General features: G+C 48.5%; 2 long non-coding RNA genes across 2 annotated transcripts; one reads left to right on the plus strand and one right to left on the minus strand.

Annotated features, from left to right (window-relative positions):
• Positions 1 to 428: 428 nt before the first annotated feature.
• Gm51900 lies at positions 429 to 13,351 on the plus strand. Its single transcript, XR_003949692.1, has 3 exons — positions 429 to 559; positions 12,643 to 12,790; positions 13,029 to 13,351. It is a non-coding gene; the product is annotated as a predicted gene, 51900 (long non-coding RNA).
• Positions 13,352 to 20,176: 6,825 nt separating this feature from the next.
• Med9os (mediator complex subunit 9, opposite strand) lies at positions 20,177 to 21,432 on the minus strand. The gene is made up of 2 exons (NR_045273.1): positions 21,109 to 21,432; positions 20,177 to 20,381 (listed from the first exon to the last, which is right to left on the minus strand). It is a non-coding gene; the product is annotated as a mediator complex subunit 9, opposite strand (long non-coding RNA).
• Positions 21,433 to 21,469: the final 37 nt, after the last annotated feature.

The raw sequence follows: 21,469 nt of genomic DNA on the forward strand, positions 1-21,469 counted from the left end.
AAGCAACACTGAATGAACTCTGGAAGCTGTATTGATATTTATGTGTATGTAGCAATAAGAAGTAAAGGAAAGGAGGCCAGGAGTGAATGCATCCGTGTTTGTTTGTTTGTTTGTTTGTTCTTTGAGCTTTTCGAGACAGGGTTTCTCTGTATAGCCCTGGCTGTCCTGGAACTCACTCTGTAGACCAGGCTGGCCTCGAACTCAGAAATCTGCTGCCTCTGCCTCCCAAGTGCTGGGGTTAAAGACATGTGCCACCATTATCCAGCATATCCGTTTTTTTAATCAATACTGATTTGAATAGAGAGGGAATTCTTTAATTAATATTGATTTGCACAGGGAACCATTTATTCCCAAGGCGTTAATAATAAAAGCTGCCAAAGTGACACTGCAATCAGAAGCAAGCTTAAAAACCGAGCAGTGATCGGTGCTGTTTGCTTCCCAGCCTGGGAAAGGAACGAGCCAGATGGAGAAAACTAAAGTGGTGACTCCCGCTCTGAACCCAGCCTGGACAGCTAGAACAAAGCCTTGTTTGGGCTACTGTGCAAGCGAGGCCATCTTGGTGAGCATTTCAGTCCCTCCTGCTTGTCATTCTTGGTTCTGGTCCCCAGGGTTCCAGAAGCAGAGGCCTGCTCCCAGTACCCACCCTGGCTCCCCATTTTCCCTCTCCTTTGGCCTGGTTTTGCCAAACTGGGTCAGGCTGGATGAGGACAGGAGAGCTGTTAGAATTGGCTGCTTTGCTGTGCCAAGCGGTAGATGCCGGCTTAATCTCCAAAATACAATTTAACATACATCTTGACATTTGGACTAAGGTTTGGGCTTTATTCAAAAGCAAATGGTCTGTGTGTGAAGCTGAGGAGCAGGTAGAGGCAGGCATTGTTCCAGAACAATTGTCCTGATTACGAAGAAACTCTAATTTTGCAGCAGGGTAACTCAAACTTTTAGAGAGAATTGCTTCTGTCTTTTGAAAATGCTGGGGTGGTGGGAGGGAGTTCATTTTATTCACGGATAGAACAGACCAGATGAGCTCCTGAATGTCATAACTCTCACATCCACGTGTCCCAATACCCCAGGAGCGAAAGGGGGAGGAGTGGGGCTAGAGAGATGCTTCAGTGGCTGAGAACACTTATCCATCTCCCAGAGTACCAGGGTTCGATTCCCAACACCCATGTCGGGTGGCTCACAACTCCAGCTCCAGGGCGTCCAGTGCTTATGGCCTCTGTGGGAACCTGTGCTCACATGCACACACTTGCAGGAGCATCATATAAATAACAAAAGTCAATCCATAAAGGAGAGAGAGAAACAGGAAATGAGGGGTAGCAAAACAATCATTTAAGAAAAGCCTTTAAAGTAGAAAGGTGAGGGGGTAGTTTGTCAGTAAAGTACTTGCCCTCGAAGTGTAAGGACATGACCTTGATGCCCAGGACCCACATGAAAAAGTTGGGTATGCCGTTAAGACAGGAGCACCCCTGGGGCTCTGTGCCAGACTGCTGAGTTCAATGAACTCCTGTGTCAGTGAGAGACCTAGTCTCAGAAAGCATGGTGAAAGACTCCACAAACATGCACACACACATGCACCTGCACACACACACACACGCACACGCACACACACACAGAGCAGAATTATGTGTTCCCTATGCTGTCCTCGAAGCTTCCAACTTGGTCATGGACCTCCACCCTCTGAAGCTGTTATCTATGCCCATGCTCTGCTTGCCCCCTTGCCAAATAGGGGCATCTCAACCTTCAGATGGAAAGAAAGATGTCACTATAAAGTGGGGACATGACAGCTCCTGGGTATGGTTGAGGAGAAGGGTTTAATGTAGAGAGCACAGCCAGAGGTATCTGGAAGAGTCCAGAGCAGGGAGAGAAAGAAGTAGACCAGACATGACCATCAAACTGAACTGGACCATGAGGGGGGGGCGAGGGGGAAGGGAGAGGGGGGAGAGGGGAGAGAGAGGGTACAGGGGAGGGGGAGAGAGGGGAGAGGGGAGAGGAAAAGAGGGCAAAGAAATGGCTGAAATGGCCTGGTTATAAAGGAATGAGAAGCTGGGGGAATGGAGGCCATGAGCTGGGGAAGGTTAGGGGTGGTGTTGGCGTTGGTGAGAATCTCTGAGCGGAGCCACAGCTCCTGAGTGAAACTGGAGGTCAGCTTGCACTTTGGCATACTAATAGGCATCACAGCTAGCCATTTGTTTCTTTTGGACCTGACAGCCGTGTCCTTCAGGAGGAGTGACAGTTCCTTTCCAGTGCTCCTTTAAAATCCAGTTCCTATCAGAGCTGATCCTGAGTATTATCTTTTTCGTATTGCTATTCGCAAGGTGTATCCGCAATGGAAGAATTGATCCTGTATTGTTTAGTGCTAAACACTCAGGGACGAAGAAGTGTGGCCACAGAGTATAAAATCCACAGACAACTCTGGATTCAGAGAGGCCAGAGAGTAATTAGAAAGGGGACCGGATAAAGCATTCAATATAACTTGAGCACCGAGAGCAAGGGCCGGAGTGCTAGATCCAGACATATCTAGAGTAATTGTAAAAAGTAACGTTTGGGGTCCCTGTTCCCTAAGGATCCAGATCAGGTATGCGCTCAGTGACTGGAGTCTCTGGTCCTTCTTTGTTGTTTGTGACAGGGTCTCACTGTGTTGACTTAGCTGGCTTGGAACTCAATGTGTAGACCAGGCTGGCCTTGAACTCACAGAGATCCACCTGTCTCTGCCTCTCAGGTACTAGGATTAAAGCCGTGAATCTCCATGACTGTGGTTTCTGGAGCCCTTGTATCCATAAGTACCTAGAATAGAGGCTATGGATCAATGCCTGGAGTCTTTGTCCCTAAGTACCTGGAACAGGTGTGGGAGCAGCACCTGGAGTCCCTGGTCCCAAGGTACCCGTGCAAGAGTGCATAGAACCTCAGATCCCCAAGTGCCTGGGCCATGTGTACGGAGCTGTGCCTGTATTCCTAAGGTCCTTAAGTGGCTTTGCGGAGCACCGCCTAGAGTCCACGCTCTCTAATTTCTTTTAGCATCTGTGTGCCACCTCCCTTTAAATAGCTGGGTTATTTTACCTCCTGAAGCATGTGTGATAAAAGTTTTTCTTTCTCTTAGAAAGGACTTTTATTTTATGGGACTGTTTTGCCTGTGTGTACGTGTATTTTCTGTGTCCCTCGAATTCAAAAGAGGGCATCAGATTCCCCCCCCAAAACTGGAGTTAGAAATGGTTGTGAGCAACCATGTGGGTGCTGGCAGCTGAACCTGGGTTCTCTGCATGAGCAGCCAGAGTACTTAACCACTGAGCTACCTCTTCAACCCTGTGTTGTGATAGATTCTAATTTAGTGGAGTGTTTCTGAGGTAAACTGCCTCTTGGGGGCTGCAGGGTTACAGGCAGAAGCTCCTGACAGGCGAAACTACTAGGTCGCCTGAATGAAGATGTAGCCTTTCTTCTTTAGAAAAGATGGATCATCCATAGTCACGGCATTCTTGGCCACTGCAGGGAGGGACACTCTGCCTGGGTGGTCTCATTAAATAGCCCGGGCTGGCCTCAAGTTTGCCCTCCTTCTACAGTAGCCTCCCAAATGCTGTGATTGCAGGCTTGATCCACAACACCCATCTGTCTGCTTTGCCTCATCCTTCCCTGGTTATTCTGACCCTTGGGGCCTTGCTGGGACTTCCTGCTTGGGGACTTTATCTCCTGAAGCATGTGCAATAAAAGTTTTTCTTTCTCTTAGAAAGGACTTTTATTCTATGGGAGTGTTTTGCCTGTGTGTACGTGTATTTTCTGTGTCCCTTGAATCCAAAAGAGGGCATCAGATTCCTTGAGTAGCTGTGGCTTAAGTGGAGGCAACGCTGCACTGCACAGATTCTACAGTGACTGGCCAGGCTCAGGAGAGATCCAGCACACACAGTGACCAACACTAGGGTCTTCCATTGAGGCTGGCAGCGTTGGCAGGAGGAGCACAGAGGGAGGAGCCCCTCTGGATTCTGTCCTGTGGTTTATCACTCCCTTGTCTGTCTTTTGTTGGGGTTTTCCTCTCTCCTGCTCAATAGCAGTCCTCTGAAAACCAGTTCCACACATGCCTGGCTGGCTAATCAAGTGTTCTCTTCCAGGGAACCTTGGCAATCGTGTTTGAATAAGAACCCCAACCTTCTGCCCAGCTGTGCCCAGGAGCAGGTTATTAAAGTGTATTTGGATAGAGGCCTCGTTTTTATAGCTGCATTATAGAAAAAAAGAGCCTAGTGTCCCTGCTGACTTGGAGTCCCTACACAGGGATGGTTAACAGCTGTCTAGTGCTTTGGCCTTGCTTTGACAGGCCACATCTCTGCAGAAGGAGCTGTGTCAGAGTCTCTGGGTAGCCAAACAGGAATAGAGAAGTGCCAAAGGTAGGCAGATGTTCCTGCCCTATTACTCAGGTCTAACCCATTTAGCACAAATGTCCCCATGCTTCCAGGGGAAGACAAAGTGTGGGGAGAGAGGACCAAGGACGTGTTGCACAGTGTGGTCCTAATGAAGTGATGACATTGCTGACTTAAGACAGAGCCACACCTAAGAGTAGAGGCTCGCTGACATGCTGAACGTCTTCATTCTCAGCCCAAGGATGCTCCCCAAGCCAGAATATTCATCTTCCTTCAGAGAGAGGAGAGGCCAACCCAGAAGCCAGCAGCGGCTGCAGGGTCCTCTTTCCAGCAACATCCACAGGCAGGACTCCATCTGGCTGTGCTGTCTCCTCCATCAGGAAAATCTGGGGTCAGAGCCATGTTGAGACATAGACACGGAGAGCTGAACACTTACACCACGGCAGGTCACTAGCATGTGCTGGGCAGAAGCCCATGCCCAGCCGCTATAAGCCGTCATGTGACCAGCACCAGGTCACTGATATCTGACCCACCAAACCCCAGGCTTCCACTGGAGAGCCAGGATAACTGCTCACACATGTGTATGTATGTGTACACACACAGAGATAGGCAAGTATACAGGCACACACATGTGCCCACACATGTGCACATATCCTGTCCCTGTAGCATTATTGTGGGAATTGTGGGAAAATGTTCCTGTCCAGAGCAGAGTTTCCTCCCAGGTTCTAGGAGGCCCACCTATTCAAGGAGGAGCAAGGACATTTGTAAAACTCAGTGACTTATAGACAAGCTTCGAGTCTCCTGAAGTCACCCTCCACCTGCCTGGCCTCTCTCCCTGCCCCCTCTACCAGTTCCCTCTATTGAGAAAATGTGGCTGAGACCCTCACTTCTGGGAAAGTGAACTTACACAAAAAGCTATCCCCCTGTCTAAGGCAGTCGGGACTACAGCAAGGGTAGAGGTATGCTCAGGATGGCCTTCTTCCCCAGGAAGTGCTGAGCACCCTGGCAGAGACTGGCATGGGCCGGAAAAGAGCATTTGGAGAGTTTGGACAGCTGTGGCTGTTGGCACTGCGGGGAGCAGACTGCAGACACGACCCAACCCACAACTTGCACCTGCGGGCGACTGTTTGGGAATCAGTACTTTCCACTGCCTCTTCCAGAATGTCCCAGACGACAGAGTCAGCAAAGACTAGCCTTGTGCAGAATTGACTTCAACACCTGTTCTACCTGCTGTTGCTAGCAACACACCCTGCTGAGGGTGCCTGTGGAGAGTCCCTTTGCTGTGCTGTGGCTCCTTCGTGCCAGCACTGGGACAGGCACAAAGGGTTGGCTTGTTTGCCCCACCATGACTAGATCTCTCTGGGAAGCCTCGCCTGCCACCCCGCCTCCACCCAGGTATTTTCTAGAGCTCCTGGTGCATTGCCACTCAGAACCCTGGCCTGAGTGAGTGTGAGGTTCCTTACAAGGTGACCCCTAACTCACAGCTCCCTGGTTCTCAGGAGGAGGGTCCCAAGGGAGCCAGGGAGAGGTTGATGTTCTTCTTCTTCGTCTGGTTAGTTTGTGTTGCTCAGCACTGTCACTATACAAATACCAGAGCTACCCCGGGGGATTTCTGGTGCCAGAGGTCTCTGCTTGTGACCCACAGCCATTCAGACTGCAGTGAGGTAGCATATCCTAATGAGAGTACTGGGCCAAGGCTGCTCAGCTCAGGGCTGCACAGGCAAACAAGAAGAGACCAGAGTCCCACAATCTACCGAGACTGGAGACACCGTCTGCTAAAGTTCCCATCGCCTCCCAGGAGGGCCAGGCTGAGGATCAAGCCTTCGTGGAACATTTTAGATGTAAACTACACCTTCTGAGCTATTTTTAGGTACAGGTCTGTAGTATAGAGTCTGCTCACATCACTATGGAACAGGTCTCCAGGATTTCATCTTGAAGATCTGAACTCTGGACTCATTAAACAATCTCTATCTCCCCTTGGACCCTGGCAACCACCGTACTACTTTCTGACCCTATGAACTTGAGTCCCCAGATGCCTCCTGGGAGCAGATTATTCATGTACCACCTCAAGCACGTGACAGGACTTCCTTCCTTTGTACAGCTAATACCCTCATACATATATTTTTTTGGGTTCCCATGTATCATTGGACATTCATCAGTGGACAGCAGGAGGCACCTACCCCCAGCTGTCTCTCTCCTTGGCCATACTGGGAATTGAAACCAAGAACTCAACTGCTGTGTATCTTCCCGTCTGTCTCCCCCCCCCCCCTTTATTTTAAAGCTTTACGATATGGGCTCATTAACTTGCCTAGTCCTGCCTTGAACTGGCTGTATAGCATAGACGAAACTTGAACTTCCACACTGCCTGCCTTGGCCTCCAAAGTAGCTGGGATTACAGACTAGGCTGCCAGGAACTACTGCTTACTCCTTCTAGCTGACTGTGTTGAAGCTCCTGAGCAGGTGTGCCCCTGACTCTGGGCATGCGCATTCCTGCTTTATCCCACCTTTTGGTTGTATAATCAGAAGTAGGTTGCTGATGGGTAGCCAGATTTTTTTAATAAAAAATTTTAAAATTGTGTGTGTGTGTGTGTGTGTGTGTGTGAGAGAGAGAGAGAGAGAGAGAGAGAGAGAGAGAGAGAGAGCATATGGAGGTCAGAGGTCAATTTTTGAAGGTAGTTCTTTCCTTGCACGTTTTCACGAGTTTGGGAGATGGATCGCAGGTCACCAGGCATTTACAGTGAGTGCCTTACACACTTATCCATCTCACAGCCTGGTCTTTGTTGTTGTTGTTGTTGTTGTTTTTCAAGACAGGGTTTCCCTAAGGAGCCCTAGCTGTCCTGGAACTTGCTCTTTGGATTAGGCTGGCCTCAAAATCACAGCGATCCATTTGTCTTTGCCTCCACGGTGTTGGGATTAAAGGTGTGTGCCACCGCTGCCCGCCCCACGCAGCCTCCACGCTGTGTTCCCAAGAATCTGCTCCACGGGCATCCGTAGCAGTGCAGAAGGTTGCTGACTGCACTGCTGATTGGCTGCAGCTTCAGCTGTGTTTGAGTGTTGCTCTCTGGAGCCCAGCTACAGCTTTGTTTGGAGCCTGCTCTGATGTTAATGCACTCCACCACGGCCGGAGCCTTGGCCTTCTTGTGCTTTAATAGCAGCTGTGCTTCTGTTTGGTCTGACTTCCTCTGCAGCCGGGGACTCTGAGCAGTGTTCGCATGCCCTTCGACTTGCATACCATTTCTGCCAAGCCCCTTGCTGCTCTTTGTTTTTATCTTGTCATTGCCAAGGATAGAAAGCAGGGCCTCTCGTTTGTGTTGAGCACTCTGCCACTAGGCTGTGGTCCCAGGTCTTGCCCGTTTTCAAATTATTTGGTCTCTATTGCTGTAGTTCGTTTGTCTACTCCCAGTATTTGCCATTATCTGTCAAACTATTTGCAAGTGTTTCAACCAACCACAGCCTGCCAGCAGGGGTACCTGGCCACCCGTGAGCTTCTCAGATGCCCTCGGTTCCAGGTGCTCTCTTCCCCACCCTCACCTTGGGACTGGCAAGCCAGCTCCACAGCAAACAGAACTCGCCCCCTTCATCACTTCTGCGGTGCCTCTCTCTGCCAGGTGATTCCTTGCCATGCAAGCCAAAGGGTCAGTGCTGGCAGTTGGAGCTTTGAGCTGAGTGTTAGCCTCATGCCATCTCCTTCCCACCTTTCCTCAGGAGCCAGAGCCTCTGCTCCCACAGGGCCCCAGACTGTGGAGAGGGGATGTGCGTAGGTATCCAGTGGGCCCACAGGCACAAGGCTGAGAGAAGCCATTGCATTACCATGTCCGGGGTTTGGGGAGCTTGTGCTCCAACTATAAGATAGGACCATTCGTCATGGCCTCATATTGGATCACGTGCTTCTCGGGGGGTGAGAGAAAACTAGTAAGCTCTGGGGCCCTAGCTTGGCCCATTTGCTGGGTTAGTCTCTGAAATGTTCCCCAAAGCCTCACATACTAAAGACTTAGTCACCCGCCTGTGGCACTGTTTGGAGAAATGGAAGCTTCGGGAGGCATAACCCCGTGGGAGGAAGTTGGGTCTTTGGACGTGTTCCCTTGATGGGGATGCTGAGTGAGATCCTGCCTTTTCCACTTTCTCGGCTTCCTGCCCATCGTGAGCCTACAGCACTTTCCACCCAGGTTTCCTGCCATGATGCTGTGCCTTAGGCTGGGCTCAGAGACACCGGGTGTCAGGTGACCATGGACTGAAACGTCTGAAATGGTGGATCAGAAGGAGCCCTCCCTTCTTTGAGCTTGACCCTCTGAGGTTTGCCACAGAGATGAGACAGCTCGTCACTGTTCCTCACAGCTTTGACAGGGCTGGGCACAGCCCTTCAAACAGCTCTGGCTGGGGAACCACCAGAAGGGAAGCCATAACAAAGAACCAGACACTGTGTGTTCCAAAGGATGGTATCAGGGCTGGAGAGATGGCTCAGTGATTAAGAATGTATTTCTCTGACGTGAGTGAGGATGAGATGCCCCCCACCCCATGGTAGATGGGAGAGCTAGCCCCAGGGTCATGAAAGCAGGAGAGCTGTCCCTGGCCCTCACCAGCTGCAGCACCCAGGAGAGAGGGCACAATAGAGCTGACACTCATGGCAGGGATGGGGTGAGCCATCCCTGAGGATGTGAGCATGGAAGAGATGCTTCCACTACTTGGCAACTTGTTGGCTGTTTAGTGTCATGGATGAGAGAGAGAGATGCTCTCCCCCCAACCCCAGGTCATGAGAGCGGGAAGGCCGGCTCTGCCTCCTTGCCAGCTGCAGAATTGGGAGAGCTGGCCGGGGCCATGCTGGAGAGCTCACCCTGGTGGTATGGGTTCCGGAGAGCTGACAGTCTGACCGGCTCAGCTAACACCCAGGTCCAGGTTCAGGGCTTTGAGTTGGCCCACCCACGCCAACATCTACTCGACTGATGAACTGCTGGAGCATGTGAAGGGGCCAGTTCTACAGAGGCAAAGCTGCAGGATCTCTGTGACACAGGGTAGCAGCAGGATGCCCAAGAGGAGCCTGGTGAGGATCCAGTATTGATAATGTAGCAGAAGCCAGAGGCCTCAAACCAGACTCACTGCAATGAACGTTTGTAAGAAGTGTGGGACATGCTGTAACACACTACAGCTTCTGCGAAGAGATTTTATTTTTGATGGGGAGGTTACAAGGGTGGAGGGTGGGTATGAAGGGATGGGGAGATGAGTTGGATTGGGGTACAAGATGTGAAATTCATAAAGAATTAATAAAAAGTTAAATAATAATATAAAAAGAAAATGTCACACTCTTGCTGAGGACCTGAGTTTAATTCCCAGTACTCACATCTGGTAGCTCACAACAGCCTAGAACTCTAGCTCCGGGGTATCCAATGCTCTGTTCTGGTCTCCATGGACACTCGCACGCGTATACACACACGGACACACAAAGACTCACAGGATGCCAGCATATTAGGCAATGGCATTAATCTTGATACTGGCAAACCAGGAACTCAGCACTATAGCTAGACAGCCCCTTCCTCCTCACCCCAGGCATGGCCCACTCTGCACCAGATGCCACGCCCATGTCCACAGAGCTAGCTTCTGTTGCTCTGTGGAGGATGGATGGGATTCATCACTTGAGATGTTTCTATGGAGATCAAAAACAGAAAGGAAAGGGTGTTTTTCCCTTGTTGTTTGTGTGTTGGAGGGGGGTTGCTTGGTTGTGTATGTGTGGGGGGTTGTTTTTGTTTTATTGGTGTGTATGTGTGTATGTGTGTTGCCTGCTTGCACATTTGTGCACCATATGCATGCCTGGTGCCCAGGGAGGCCAGAAGAGGACATCTGATCCTTTGGGACTGGAGTTACAGAATAGTTGTGAGCCTCCATGTGGGTGCTAGGAATTGAAACCATGTCTTCTGAAAGAGCAGCCAGTGCTTGTTCTCTCTCTCTCTCTTTTTAAAAAAGATTTATTTAATATAAGCACACTGTAGCTGTCTTCACACACACACACTAGAAAAGTGCATCAGATCCCATTACAGATGGTTGTGAGCCACCATGTGGTTGCTGGGAATTGAACTCAGGACCTCTGGAAGAGCAGTCAGTGCTCTTAACCATTGAGCCATCACTACTTCAGACCCAGGGACAAGTATTTGATAGCATTTGTTGGGCCAAGCAGCATGTGCCTTTGTCCCAGTGTGTGAGCTCCGTGGGGACGAGGGCTCCGCTGCTGTTGTTACATCACACAGTATTAGAGGCATTCAGGACAATTGTCAAAGGCAGTGTAAAGGGCTGGGGTGTGTCTTGGGAATAGTGAACCTGCTCCTTTTATATAAAACTTACTTTTAACCAGTGGCAGTGTGCTGTCCCCCTACCCTGCCTGTCTTAGGTGTGTCTGCCTGTCTGTCTATGTGTTTGCCTCCATGTGTCTGTCTGCCTCTCTACCCCACCCCCATTGGTCTGGACTTTATTTTTCCCACTTTAAAACCTAGAGCTTTGATAATCCTAAAACTATTTAGGAATTCTAAAGGCTTGATTTTCGTTGTTTTTGTTTAATTTAAAAACTTTTTTTTTCTTCTAAAAAACCTTGATTTGAATTCTAGGAAGAGAACACAAGCTAAGTCCTTGAGCATCATTTGTGACCTTGCCTTCTTCATGTTTGGCTGTTTGGGCTGTTGGGAGCAGTGCTCAGATAATCTATCTGGAACAGTGTGTGGGGGTGTGAGGAGATGCCCTTGGCGTCCTTCTTGCTCCCTTAGGCCCTCCCTCCCTTCAGTAGAGGCTTGTGTTTTCTCCCCACATCAGGGTTTTGCCAAGGTGCCCGTTTCTGGGCAAGCAAACAAAGCTACCAATGTAATCAGGGAGAAGCCCTGTGGTGTAGGTTGGCCTGTGTTGCCTGATGCTTGTTCAGGCTGTGGTAAACCCAGGCTAGGCAGTGACAAGACTGGTCTGTCACCAGCCCCAGCTAAACAGGCAGAGCCCAGGAGACCAGAGGCAAGGCTGGCAAGGGTGGTCCTTTCTCTGGATACCCTGCCACCAGTCAGCACACAGAACACAGTCTCAGGTCTGGGCCTGATATTCTTGCCAGCAGTGACTCACACAGAAAGCTGTATGAAACATACATGGGGGTAACTTTCAAAGCTAAGTTCTTTTTCCCTTTGATAAAAAGAGATCACCAATAATAAATAACTTTTCACTTTTGTTTAGGAGCCTGAAATGGGCTTGAAAACAGCCTGCAAAGTGGAAATCCCAGCCAGCATGGTGGCTGGTGGGTGTAACCTCAAGGTCTCAACATGGCTGCATATCTCTAGTCATCACTGATACATTCCATCAAGGAAAGGAAAGAAGGAAGAATGTCTATCATTTGTGGGTTTTTTTTTTCCTAGACAAATGAAAATTATTCTGCAAGTGCCACTCAACTGGTGTCTGTCACTGATGTTAGGTCCTCTGGTTACCTGGAGACTTGTTATGAGCCAGGAGGAGTGTGGTGGTCACAGCTCACGCCCATGTTGTAATCGTGTTCCTTTGCCTGGGACTGCAGTGAGTGGCGATAAAGTGTGCCAGGCATGGATGATCTTTGACAACGGGAAGAGCCAGAAATGCCCCCATTGTGCTCTGGAATGTTGAAATCTCTCTGCCATCTGCTCCCCTCAATAGGTCCGGCATCAGCAACCCTGTCTCAGGAGCACCGAACAGAGGCTGGAGGGCTTCTTTTGGAAAGTGCTCTCTGCGTGACAGTGTGAGGATGATGGCAGCCCTGCTGTCCCGAAATGCTGGGGATGGCTCAGGGAGCCTGTGTCTGCAGTGGTCAGTCAGTCAGTCAGTTGGCAGGAGGAGCCTCTGGGTACTGCAGTGACCATCAAGTACGCCTTGCTTTAATGGGCGCCTTTGCATTTTCAGAGGCGTGTCAGGGGCTGTGGAGCAGGCTTGGATCTCAGCTTTAGAGGTGGGAGGCTTTTCTTATGATTCATGGTGCTCTTAGGTCCTTCAGCTGACCTGTGTTAGCCCTAAAGTGGCTTGGCTACCTCCTGCCACCTAGGGTGGCCTTGCTTCCTGCAGATGATGCTTCTTCACTGTTGTTCCTGTCACACTGAAAAAAAAAAATCTGCTTTCCTGTGCTGGGAGCTCCTTCTTACTGATCCTCCTGCAGGAGGCCTAGCTGGCCAGGCTCCTGGGCAAGGCCCTTACCGTTAGACCAGATGAGGGGCACACACCTGACTGCGGACATGATGAAGGGAAGCCGTTCCAGAAAGGTGGATATTGGCCACCACTGTCCAGCCTTGTCATTCATGGGATGGTTTCTTTTTGACAGATCCATATCTTTATGGTGAGGCACCCCTTCTTCATGTGCCCCCACTCACACCGCCTCCCAGCACAGGAAAACATGGTATTATACAGAGCAGGGTCTGATGTCTTATCTCTCGTCCATGAGGCAAGGGCTGGATCACTCATGTTACATGGTGAGTCTGACCATATATGATGCCAAATGCTGACAGATGCCAGGGCAGGAAAAGGATTGTGAAGAGGAGAGAAGTGAGGGGAAGGGAGGGGAGGGGAGGGGAGAGGGGAAGAAAGGAGAGGAAAGGGGAGGGGAGGGGAGGAGAGGGAGGAGAAGGGAGGATGGGAGAGAAGAGAAACAGGCAAGGAGTGTTGTGTAGCAGTTTCTTCTGAGATTGATTGAAGCATTCCGTCTCCCAGGAAAGCTCTTTAAGACAAAGGTAGACAACTCAAAATAGCTTCATGAAGTCCCTGAAAGTGACCAGATTCACGGCGTCATCCCTCCCTTCCCAAGAGTAGACAATGGAGACTACCAGGAATCACTCTCTGACAAGCCAATCTGCAGAGAAGACTCTTGAGAACAAACCACAAGATTCTCCATCCAACTGAGTCACCTGGACCCTCTCTGTTGAGCTGCCTGCAGGCTGTGCAGTGAATGCCAGATTCTGTTCCTAGAAGTGAGTAACCCTTGACCCATATTCCTGGAACCCCAATAAAACGCATTGGTTCACTGAGTTGGACTTTGGTGGTGTCCACACTTTGATCTGTTGTGGACTCCCTGTCTTGGGTGACTAGATGTGTTGTTTTTTTCCCAGAAAAGTTTTGTCATACACATGGAACAGGAAGAAAAGAGGGGAGGAAGAGAAAAGAGAAAGAAAGGAGCAGAAAGAGCAAGGAAGAAGAGGGGGAAATGAAGGAGAAGGATGTTGGAAGACAGGGGGAAAGGAAGGAGTGAAAGGGAAGGAAAGAGGGTAAAGGGGGGGGGAGAAAGGAGGGAGAAGCCACATATAATCAAGGCTTGGTCCTTGCTCAGCCTGGTGTGCAGATGACAGCCCAGTGCGCAAAACGTGACCCCTGAAACTGGGAGCCAAAACCTAATTTTTACAAGCTGGTTCTCAGCTTCTTGTTACACTGACTGTAGATGGTACAGTCACCAGCTACAGTACAGCCTGGCAGGTGTGTGCTTTGTAATCTCTCCCCCTGATTTGTGCTTAAGGAGCCTGGCCCAGCCCAGTACTCTCCATCACCAGAGAGCAAGTGACTATGACTGGCTTCCCCGTGTGGCTTCCTGCCTCCTCTCTTTCCTTAGCCAGCTTTCATCTGAATTACTCTTATTCTGTCTGGGCTGCTGAGGCATGAGGGGCATGGGCTGGATGCTTGTGAACAGGAACAGTGTGCTGCTCGAAGCTCTGAAGGCCAACAGCCTAAGATCACATGCTGGCAGACTGGCTATCTATCACACCCCCTAAGTAGGACACTCTGTCCACAACTGAAAGGGACAAAAGAGCTCCCTGGGACCTCCTTGATAAGGACGCTTGGTTTCCTTATCCTTTCCTTATTCCTTTCCTGTTGCTGTGATAAGATATTCTGACAAAGCAGTTTAAGGGAAAAGGAGTTTATTCCTGCAGTTCAAGGGCGCTGTCCTTTACTGGTAAGGAAGTCAGAGGTGGCAGGGGAGTGAGGTAGCCTCTCACATCATTGCATTTACAATTAGGAGATAGAAACCTGAAAGCAGGCAGGTACTCAGCTCTCCTTCTCCAGGATTCTGTCCAGAGCATGAGGCCTTCCCACCTCAGTGAACCGTCAAGATAACCCCCCATAGATCTGCTGAGAAGGCCATCTCCTGGGTGATTCTGGATTCCAGTCAGGTTGACAGTTGGCACCAGTGATCACTTGCACTGATCCCAGTTTGAGGACTGTACTGTCCTGCCCAGTTGCCTCCCAACACCATAGCCTTGAGAGTTAGGATTTCAGTATTCCACCTTGTGGTAGATACATCGGCCCATAACCACTCCCTGGGCCTATGCTTGGCTGTGGTGAATTTCCCAGGAAGGAGGCTACCCCACTCCCTGCACCAAGGACAAGGACAGCTTTTCACACACTTTCTTCTCCCTTTGAAGTTGTAGCCATCCCTGGCCAGGTGGTTACATAAGAGTCCCCCTTGCCAACTGTCACCAAGGCCACTTAGAAAATCAAGACACCAGTGCAAGCTGGCTGTCGGCTAGCTGAAGCTCCTCCCACTTCTTTCAATGAAAAAAAAAAAAACCCAACAACAAGCATTTCCTGCACGATGACAGGATTACACAATTACACGGAGTTAAGAGGCTAGGGAGAAGCCCAAGGGACAGCAAAACCAGCCCTCTCTGAGGAGCTGTTGGTAGATAATGGCTGCTGAGTCAGTTTTCTTTAAGGGTGTGACCCCATAGTAGTTCCACCTTGCTCCAGAGCAGGCTCTACCCCCAGGAGTATTTGGGCTTTACAAATTAGACTTGATGGGTTTAAAGAGAGAGAGAGAAAAACACGAAATTCAATTGGTAGGGAGGTGGGGGTGGATCTGGGAGGAGCTGGGGAAGGCAGGTGAATAAGATCAAAATACACTGTATGAAATTCTTGAAGAATTAATAAAGATATTCTGAAAATGAAAACCGGGGTGGGGAGGAAGTGCCCACTTTGGAAACACCAACAGTGCTGATGTCATCTGGGTCTGGTTTCATCCAAGGACAGTATCATGCAGGTGTCCTGGCTCTGTGTCTGCCCTCTCTGTGTGGACTGCATGACCTCAAGTGACTCATTTAGTCTTTGGGGGGCTTTGGCTTCTTCATCTGCAGGGTGACATGAGCTCCCCAGGCATCCCCATCCCCACAGACTCCTCTTCTCATCCCCTTCCCCCACTCCTTCTACAAGAAAGGCTTGGCCAAGCTTGAAACTGAGCCAAGGGGCCAGCCTAGGGAGTGTCCTTGCCTCTCCCAGGTCACATTGTTTGTTTGGACCAGGATGCATCCCTAGTTAGAAGGTAGCCAGACCCTAGCTAGGGCTTTCTGGGCCCTTGGGTTGCCTCTATTCATCTGTGACATCTTCACAGGAATAGCAAAAAGTGTTCCCAATGTGTCCCTAAGGAGAGTGTACCTGGAGAAGAGCAGACCCAGGGACTGCCATGCCCTCACCCAGAGCCCTATGGAGTGCAAAGAAGTGGGGGTAGAGGTGCCAGCTTTGCCCGATGGCCAGACAGTACCTGCTCCAGAAAGCCCAACTGTGGGGCCCAGCTGTTCTAAGCCTCATGTCTGTCCCTTCTGCTCACTTGGGTGCCCCAACACCTCAGAGCCAGCAGTTCATCTAGGGAGAACCAGAAGGGGCACACAGCTGAAGGCAAGCAAACTTTACTGAAGGACAAAGGACTCATGGCTTCTGGGTCAGAAAGAACTGTAATGTGAGTGGGAGGGGGAGGGAGGAAGGAAAGGGGGGAGAAAGAGAGAGAGAAAGAGAGAGATCCTCTTGAGTCTTCAGCCCACCTGAAGCCCCAACCAGGAGAGGTGCAGACTGTTCAGATCTGTCTGAGAAGGAAGTAACCGTGTGTAAAGCTCAAAGCACAGGCTGAACAACAGAGCACAATCATTGCACACGGTGCCACAAGCCCAGGAACCCAGCCCAGAGGAGGAGGCTTGAGGTAGGAGGGTGAGAGTTCAAACTTCCCTGGGCTCTGTAGCAAGCCTGTCTCACAAAGGAAGGGAGGAAGAAAATGAGGGGGGAGGGAGGAAGAGAAAGAGGAATGGAGGGAGAGACTGAAATAGAAATAATATGCTGGGTGGTGGTGGCACACGCCTTTAATCCCAGCACTCAGGAGGCAGAGGCAGGCGGATTTCTGAGTTCGAGGCCAGCCTGGTCTACAAAGTGAGTTCCAGGACAGCGAGGGCTACACAGAGAAACCCTGTCTCGAAAAAAATACCAAAAAAAAAAAAAATACACCTTCCAAGTGAGAAATAACTCCATACATTTAGAGGTAATAAAGGAATAGCTCTTAACTGAAAAACAGAAGAGCACATGGGCCAGCCATGGCTAATACCCAAGGAAGAGCTGGCCTCGAGTAGATTTTACTAACCTATATACACTTTAGACTTATGCATTCCACATGTTCTGTTACCCTTAAATATCTTTCAAGCCCTGGCTCCAGCTTATACTCATTTAAACAGAGACAGGAGACTTCAAATCTGGCTATTTGGGCAGATTAGAGATTTACACAGCAAAGATAACTGCAAGAATTATTTAGGTTGAATTGTTGTTATCCAGGATCAAATTATCCACCTGGTAGAATATCCTGATAAAAGCACAGGGGACTCGATGGCAGACCAGGAGTTAATGATGGTTGTCACTCTGTACCCTACCCCTGCTCCAGCTACTAGTTTCAGGCATGTTCTTTGATATAGGTATGGGGCTAATGGCTGTTCAGTCCTGGAGAATAAACATTTATATCCTAGCATCCTAAAACAGTCTTGGTGAACATACTTCTTATCTTTTGGGGGTACTTTGAAGGCAACACCCATTTAGCTAAATTCTATTTTGTGCAACCCCCTCCCTTCCAGCCCACTCCCAGCTAGTGTGTACCACTGTACCTTATAGAGGACAGGATGCTCACTGCCTTCTCTCCACATGGTCACTTTGTTTTATTCCTGGTGTGTGAGGGGAGGGATATTATGAGACAGGCATCCTGAATGCCACACAGAGCATGGAGAGAGTGATGCCCTCCCTTCTTGCTCGCCTTTCTTCCTTCCTCCTTTCCCTCCCTTCCTCTCTCCTTCATCCTTTCTTGTCCTTCATGGTCTTGATGTAGAGGAAACTCCAAGTAATAGAATTAATGTTATAAAGGATTATAATAAATTTGTTTAATGAAGCAATTGGTCTATCATTTTGTTACTATCATTTTAAAACTGGAGTTAATAATCAAGGGGAAAGATTTACAGCGAGTCCAATGGAAAAATAATTTCTAGAAGAGTTTGTCTGACAAGTGAGAAGAGACAAGAAGACAAATGAAGATTTTTTAAAGGGGGTTATTAGAAGGGATGAAGGCTTTGGGGTGGCTGGAAGACAGAATAATTGGATGACCAATAATTTGTATGAAAATGTCTTGGCAAAACCTCAGGAGGATATGGTCTGGGAACAGCGATGGGCCACTTCAGACACAGTTGGTTCCTGGAAGGGTCTGCCTTGCTTGCATCCTACCAGAGGCTGTTTGGTGATTTACAGGGACACGAGTTAGAAATAGCAAAAAGGATAACAATGGATAAAGAGAGATTTTGGGGGGTCTAAAAGGAATAGAGTCTGATAGGCTCCCACGTGAGTGTTTCTGGGAGAAGTCTGGATGTGGAGTCTCTGGTAAAGAGAGGTGACTGAGAGGAACAGAAAGGGAAAAAAGAAAATGGCCTTCAGAGTACCTCATTAATGGTTTTTAACATTTTTGTTTGTTGGTAATAGTTTTATACTGGGTTAAACAATAACTTCACTTGGTTTTGTTTTGACTTGACTACCAAAACCCTGAAAGGAGCTGGGCAATGGTGGCGCAGGCCTTTAATCCCAGCACTTGGGAGGCAGAGGCAGGCAGATTTCTGAGTTTGAGGACAGCCTGGTCTATAAAGTGAGTTCCAGGACAGCTAGGGCTACACAGAGAAACCCTGTCTGGAAAAACAAAACAAAACAAAACAAGCCCTGAAAGGAGCCATGCCTCACATCCGCGGTGCATGTTGTATTCTCCAGGAGAGGGCAGATGCAGACCATTTTTCCTTTTTTTTTTTTTTTTTTTTTTTGGTTTTTCGAGACAGGGTTTTTCTTTATAGCTCTGGCTGTCCTGGAGCTCACTTTGTAGACCAGGCTGGCCTCGAACTCAGAAATCCGCCTGCCTCTGCCTTCCGAGTGCTGGGATTAAAGGCGTGCGCCACCACGCCCAGCTCCATTTTTCCTTTTTAAGATGAAATCCTAGGTGAATAATAATTAAGATGATGTTTTAGGAGCTTTGGCCGTTTTCTTTTTATATTTTACTTGAGATTTATTTTATGTATGGTGTGTGGGCGTTTTGCCTGCTTTGTGTCTCTGCATCATTTGTATGCCTGGTGACCATGGATGCCAGAAGAGGGCATCATATCTCTCAGACTAGAGTTACGCACAGTTGTGAGCTGCCTACATGGGTGCTGGACTCAAACCAACATCATCTGGAAAAGCAGCCAGTGTTCTTAACTGCGGAACCCAGAGCACATTTCAATCTGCTGTCAGCCTGGGTTTTCCACATCCAAGTAAAAATATCTTTTATATTATCTCACACATATCATGGTCCCAGGTATTTTATAGGCTTCTTAGTATGTTTGTATTCTATAAGGAGATCACAGACTGGATGATTGATAATGAACAGAGATTATTTACATACACAGTTGCTGATCTGAGAAGGTCATGATCAAGGGGCCATGTTTGGCAAGGGGCTTATGTTTCTGTCGTAATATGACAGCAGATGCTGTATAACTTGAGAGCAAGAGGAGGGAGACCTTGCTTTTATAGCAAACCTGTTCTCTTCATAGGAATTCATTCCTAAAGGAACATGAATCCATTCATGTTACTCAACTCATAAAGGGGCCACCCTCTTGACCCTGGAGTTGTTTCTTAAATACGAACTTTGGGGGCACATTCCCACTATAGAAAATTGTAAAAAACAAACAAACAAAAAAACCAAACCAAACCAAACCAAAAACACCTGCTCAGCGTTCCTCTTTTGCTATGGAGGTAGTCAGAGAGTAAAGTTACACAATGGTTTAAAGTCATATCATTCCCAGGAGGTGAAGCCTGGCTTGAAGGCAGGCAGACTACCTCGAGCCTGACCTCTCATCCACAGGCCTGATGGGACAGGGTACCCTGTGAAGCCATGGAAACCTGCCCAAGACACTATAGTGGCAGCTTAACTGGATGGAGACTCTGACTCTGCCTATACCTCAGTAGCACCCTCCTTTTCTGACTTAGATCAGAATGGCTGTACACACACACACACACGTATTTGCAATAATCAGCTTTAAGGAAGCCAGAACAGGGAGCAGTTTTCTGAAAGCTGTTTGCCGTGATGTGAAGTCAGCTCTATTCTTTGTCACTAATTATATTAACTATTTTTAGGGCAAACTGTCAATGCACCATACTTATTCATGCTTCCTACGTTATCAATTTGTTTTGTTTAGCCATATCTATTTATATCTCAAGAGCTTTTTAAAGAGATGCCCTCATTCTGCCAAAGATAGATTTGGGACTTGTAATTAAGTTATAAAACACATTAAGGGGGGAAAGATGATGTTTGGTTGCTATGAGGATAGTATCAATGGCTACTAGATGCTTTTTGAATTCTGAATAAAAGCTCACATTAACATTTTGAATCAAAAGTTACAGATCAGGGAGGAGCCTGGCATCACATACCTGTAGATTTTAGACATAGACTTGGTGTCAAGGAAGCTCTGTGGCTTTGTGATCCTGGGGCTGCTATTATAGCCCTGTAAACTTTTGTTTCTTTTTCTATAAAATGGAAAACTAAGATATACCTTCCAGAGTTTCTCGGTGGATTAAATGAGGGTTTTAATGGTTTCTCGTCACTTTCATTCCACAGTAGTAGTGATAGCTACTGTTTGCTAACACTGCCGTTTTACCATGCATTCTCCCAGATGTCTCCAGAGGTGTCTTCAAGTCTTTTCTGGCACACCTGGTTCCATCTTAGACCATTCTCTTCTCCCTTCTTCCTCAGGAATCATGGCCCTTCCCCTAAGGTGGAGAGGTCCTGGGTTAGAAGGAAATCCTACAGTTTCCTGCAGTGAGAAATGTTCTTCTAATCAGACACTTAGTTCCACAGGGGCCTGTATTCCCTAACTCCACTCCCCCCACCCACCTTTCCCTTTGGGTGATTAGCCCATTGAGTCATATTGAGAAGTTGTGTTCCCACTAATGGGATGAAATGCACCTAAGCCTGAGATGGAAGAAAGTGGCCATTTTGTTGAGTGTTTCTGCTATCTTATCTTGAGTTCTGGTGCACTCATTTTCAAGAAATAAATAAATCACCTTGTTTCACTTTGTTTCTGTCTTCTTTTGAGCAACACTGAGATTATTCTTTTCCTGACAGTGCCTCTGTTTAGAGAACTATCTGCAGCTCTGAAGAAAACAATTCTGAGACCTGTAGCTAAAAAACCTGAAAACACCATTGTGAAGTTCCACGTTCCTGCTTCTTTTTGTTTCTGAGATGTGGGCTCCTGGCCTCTCTTTACTGACATGGTTCCTGTCATCAAAGACAGATGTCCTCTCCCAGTTGACAGCTTCCCTAATCCCTGATTTTTGTTAGTCAGAATCAGAATTACTGCTACCCTTGTCCAGAAAATTTTTAATGGAGCCCATTTGCTTGAAATGAATAAATACAAGCCTATCGTAAAGTTCTCCTATTTGGTCCAAGATCTTAGTCTTATATACGTATGTAGTCTGGCACCTGCTAGATGCATACCAAATGCTTGAAGAACGATTAGTTTTCCCCTTGGCAGCCGTGTGGAACTAGTTTGTATGGCCTGTTTTGCTGTCGCCAGTCTGGGGCCCTCCTGGAGGCTAGCATGACACAAAGACGTGTAAGTCCTTGTCATCTGGATGCTCGCTGCCGCAGAGCCTCAGTTTCACACGGTGCTCACCAGCGTCATCCGTTCTTCCTGCCAGTCCCGGGGGTCCTCGTTGGTGTTTTGACCTCTCTCTGTCATGTGAACTAGAAAGATGACTGGAGTAGATTCCCTAATCCTGACTACTCAATTTAGCTTTCCCGACACCCGTCGCCTAGCAACGCCCGCCCGCCTACGCCCAGGGCGCAGACTCAGAGT

This window comes from Mus musculus, chromosome 11, assembly GCF_000001635.26.
Source record: "Mus musculus strain C57BL/6J chromosome 11, GRCm38.p6 C57BL/6J".
NCBI classification, from domain to species: Eukaryota; Metazoa; Chordata; class Mammalia; order Rodentia; family Muridae; genus Mus; species Mus musculus.